This window comes from Durio zibethinus, unplaced genomic scaffold (assembly GCF_047325235.1).
Source record: "Durio zibethinus cultivar Kanyao isolate XHJ-2024 unplaced genomic scaffold, ASM4732523v1 HiC_scaffold_325, whole genome shotgun sequence".
In the NCBI taxonomy this organism is placed as follows: domain Eukaryota; kingdom Viridiplantae; phylum Streptophyta; class Magnoliopsida; order Malvales; family Malvaceae; genus Durio; species Durio zibethinus.
In genome coordinates, this window is record NW_028322948.1 from 310,001 (window position 1) to 315,000 (window position 5,000).

Sequence of the window (5,000 nt, forward strand, 5' to 3'; positions counted from 1 at the left end):
CACATGCTGAGCCTTGGTGCGGGCGGTTGCCTCGAGCACCATCGGCAGACCCTGGGCCCTGGTGCGGCCGGTTGCCCCGATAACCATCGGCACACGCTGGGCCCTGGAGCGGCCGGTTGCCTCGATCACCATCGGCAAAAGCTGGGCCCTGGTGCGGGCGCTTGCCTCGACCACCATCGGCACACGCTGGGCACTGGTGCGGGCGCTTGCCTCGACCACCATCGGCACACGCTGGGCCCTGGGGCGGGCGGTTGCCTCGATCACCATCGGCACACGATGGGCCCTGGTGCGGGCGGTTGCCCCCAGCACCATCGGCACACGTTGGGCCCTGGTGCGGGCGCTTGCCTCGACCACCATCGGCACACGCTGGGCCCTGGTGCGGGCGCTTGCCTCGACCACCATCGGCACACGCTGGGCCCTGGTGCGGCCGCTTGCCTCGACCACCATCGGCACACGCTGGGCCCTGGTGCGGTCGGTTGCCTCGAGCACCATCGGCACACGCTGGGCCCTGGTGCGGGCGCTTGCCTCGACCACCATCGGCACACGCTGGGCCCTGGTGCGGGCGCTTGCCTCGACCACCATCGGCACACGCTGGGCCCTGGTGCGGCAGGTTGCCTCGAGCACCATCGGCACACGCTGGGCCCTGGTGCGGTCGGTTGCCTCGAGCACCATCGGCACACGCTGGGCCCTGGTGCGGGCGCTTGCCTCGACCACCATCGGCACACGCTGGGCCCTGGTGCGGCAGGTTCCCTCGACGACCATCGGCACACGCTGGGCCCTGGTGCGGCAGGTTGCCTCGAGCACCATCGGCACACGCTGGGCCCTGGTGCGGGCGGTTGCCTCGACCACCATCGGCACACGCTGGGCCCTGGTGCGGCAGCTTGGTGCTCGGCACACGCTCGGCCCTGGTGCGGTCGGTTGCCTCGAGCACCATCGGCACACGCTGGGCCCTGGTGCGGCAGGTTGCCTCGACCACCATCGGCAGCCTCGACCACCATCGGCACACGCTGGGCCCTGGTGCGGGCGCTTGCCTCGACCACCATCGGCACACGCTGGGCCCTGGTGCGGGCGCTTGCCTCGACCACCATCGGCACACGCTCCGCCCTGGTGCGGCAGGTTGCCTCGACCACCATCGGCACACGCTGGGCCCTGGTGCGGGCGGTTGCCTCGACCACCATCGGCACACGCTGGGCCCTGGTGCGGTCGGTTGCCTCGAGCACCATCGGCACACGCTGGGCCCTGGTGCGGGCGCTTGCCTCGACCACCATCGGCACACGCTGGGCCCTGGTGCGGCAGGTTCCCTCGACGACCATCGGCACACGCTGGGCCCTGGTGCGGCAGGTTGCCTCGAGCACCATCGGCACACGCTGGGCCCTGGTGCGATCGGTTGCCTCGATCACCATCGGCACACGCTGGGCCCTGGTGCGGGCGGTTGCCTCGACCACCATCGGCACACGCTGGGCCCTGGTGCGGCAGGTTGCCTCGACCACCATCGGCACACGCTGGGCCCTGGTGCGGGCGCTTGCCTCGACCACCATCGGCACACGCTCGGCCCTGGTGCGGTCGGTTGCCTCGAGCACCATCGGCACACGCTGGGCCCTGGTGCGGCAGGTTGCCTCGAGCACCATCGGCACACGCTGGGCCCTGGTGCGGGCGGTTGCCTCGACCACCATCGGCACACGCTGGGCCCTGGTGCGGGCGCTTGCCTCGACCACCATCGGCACACGCTGGGCCCTGGTGCGGGCGCTTGCCTCGACCACCATCGGCACACGCTGGGCCCTGGTGCGGGCGCTTGCCTCGACCACCATCCGCACACGCTGGGCCCTGGTGCGGCAGGTTGCCTCGAGCACCATCGGCAGACGCTGGGCCCTGGTGCGGCAGGTTGCCTCGAGCACCATCGGCACACGCTGGGCCCTGGTGCGGGAACTTGCCTCGACCACCATCGGCACACGCTGGGCCCTGGTGCGGGAACTTGCCTCGACCACCATCGGCACACGCTGGGCCCTGGTGCGGCAGGTTGCCTCGATCACCATCGGCACACGCTGGGCCCTGGTGCGACAGGTTGCCTCGAGCACCATCGGCACACTATCGGCCCTGGTGCGGGCGGTTGCCTCGACCACCATCGGCACACGCTGGGCCCTGGTGCGGGCGCTTGCCTCGAGCACCATCGGCACACGCTGGGCCCTGGTGCGGGCGGTTGCCTCGAGCACCATCGGCACACGCTGGGCCCTGGTGGGTTTAGGCACATCTTCAAATTTCTGCCGTGCCAATGCCATTTTTATGGCTTGTAAATTCATACAATGGTCCCCTAAGCCTTCACGTGAAGTTTCGTTGGAGGATGACTCGTTTTCTATTTTTCACGATTTTCGAAACTTTTTGCGGTTCGGGATTTTTTAAAATTTTTTTATAAGGATTTTTGGCCCCAAATTTTGTAGGCATGATCCTTCTATTTTTGTTGGCATGCACAAAAAAATTCAGCTAAAAACTCGAAGTAGAGAAGATTTTGTGACCGTTTGAAAAAAGTGTCCCCATTTCAGACACTTTAACGGCTACTGGTAGCAAACCTGTAAAATCTCAAATGCTCTTTAAGGGGGTGTGAATTCTCAGAGGTTTGATGAGGGATAGGGGGCCAACACAAGGCCAAGTACCAGCACCCATCGCACATCATGTGCGCACACCCCCCCGGCCCCCCTCCCAATCGCCGGAACCCCAATGCCGCCGGTCAGGTTCTCCGGCGGTACTCCGGCGATGCTCCGGCGATGCTGTCCCGAGTGAAAAAAATGCGGCACCAGCACATGCTGGAGCCAAGCATGGGCACCGTGGCTCAAAATCGAACTTCGGCCAAGGCCTCGACCATCAATGGCACATGATGACGCATGGTGATGGCACATGCATCGACCATCATCGGCATAGGCTGCCCTTCGGTACGGGCACTTGCCTCGACCGCCATCGGCACAAGCTGGGCCCTGGTGTGGGTTGTTGCCTCGATCACCAGCGGCACATGCTGAGCCTTGGTGCGGGCGGTTGCCTCGAGCACCATCGGCAGACCCTGGGCCCTGGTGCGGCCGGTTGCCCCGATAACCATCGGCACACGCTGGGCCCTGGAGCGGCCGGTTGCCTCGATCACCATCGGCAAAAGCTGGGCCCTGGTGCGGGCGCTTGCCTCGACCACCATCGGCACACGCTGGGCACTGGTGCGGGCGCTTGCCTCGACCACCATCGGCACACGCTGGGCCCTGGGGCGGGCGGTTGCCTCGATCACCATCGGCACACGCTGGGCCCTGGTGCGGGCGGTTGCCCCCAGCACCATCGGCACACGTTGGGCCCTGGTGCGGGCGCTTGCCTCGACCACCATCGGCACACGCTGGGCCCTGGTGCGGGCGCTTGCCTCGACCACCATCGGCACACGCTGGGCCCTGGTGCTGCCGCTTGCCTCGACCACCATCGGCACACGCTGGGCCCTGGTGCGGTCGGTTGCCTCGAGCACCATCGGCACACGCTGGGCCCTGGTGCGGGCGCTTGCCTCGACCACCATCGGCACACGCTGGGCCCTGGTGCGGCAGGTTGCCTCGAGCACCATCGGCACACGCTGGGCCCTGGTGCGGCAGGTTGCCTCGAGCACCATCGGCACACGCTGGGCCCTGGTGCGGTTGGTTGCCTCGAGCACCATCGGCACACGCTGGGCCCTGGTGCGGGCGCTTGCCTCGACCACCATCGGCACACGCTGGGCCCTGGTGCGGCAGGTTCCCTCGACGACCATCGGCACACGCTGGGCCCTGGTGCGGCAGGTTGCCTCGAGCACCATCGGCACACGCTGGGCCCTGGTGCGGTCGGTTGCCTCGATCACCATCGGCACACGCTGGGCCCTGGTGCGGGCGGTTGCCTCGACCACCATCGGCACACGCTGGGCCCTGGTGCGGCAGCTTGCCTCGAGCACCATCGGCACACGCTCGGCCCTGGTGCGGTCGGTTGCCTCGAGCACCATCGGCACACGCTGGGCCCTGGTGCGGCAGGTTGCCTCGACCACCATCGGCAGCCTCGACCACCATCGGCACACGCTGGGCCCTGGTGCGGGCGCTTGCCTCGACCACCATCGGCACACGCTGGGCCCTGGTGCGGGCGCTTGCCTCGACCACCATCGGCACACGCTCCGCCCTGGTGCGGCAGGTTGCCTCGACCACCATCGGCACACGCTGGGCCCTGGTGCGGGCGGTTGCCTCGACCACCATCGGCACACGCTGGGCCCTGGTGCGGTCGGTTGCCTCGAGCACCATCGGCACACGCTGGGCCCTGGTGCGGGCGGTTGCCTCGAGCACCATCGGCACACGCTGGGCCCTGGTGGGTTTAGGCACATCTTCAAATTTCTGCCGTGCCAATGCCATTTTTATGGCTTGTAAATTCATACAATTGTCCCCTAAGCCTTCACGTGAAGTTTCATTGGAGGATGACTCGTTTTCTATTTTTCACGATTTTCGAAACTTTTTGCGGTTCGGGATTTTTTAAAATTTTTTTATAAGGATTTTTGGCCCCAAATTTTGTAGGCATGATCCTTCTATTTTTGTTGGCATGCACAAAAAAATTCAGCTAAAAACTCGAAGTAGAGAAGATTTTGTGACCGTTTGAAAAAAGTGTCCCCATTTCAGACACTTTAACGGCTACTGGTAGCAAACCTGTAAAATCTCAAATGCTCTTTAAGGGGGTGTGAATTCTCAGAGGTTTGATGAGGGATAGGGGGCCAACACAAGGCCAAGTACCAGCACCCATCGCACATCATGTGCGCACACCCCCCCGGCCCCCCTCCCAATCGTCGGAACCCCAATGCCGCCGGTCAGGTTCTCCGGCGGTACTCCGGCGATGCTCCGGCGATGCTGTCCCGAGTGAAAAAAATGCGGCACCAGCACATGCTGGAGCCAAGCATGGGCACCGTGGCTCAAAATCGAACTTCGGCCAAGGCCTCGACCATCAATGGCACATGATGACGCATGGTGATGGCACATGCA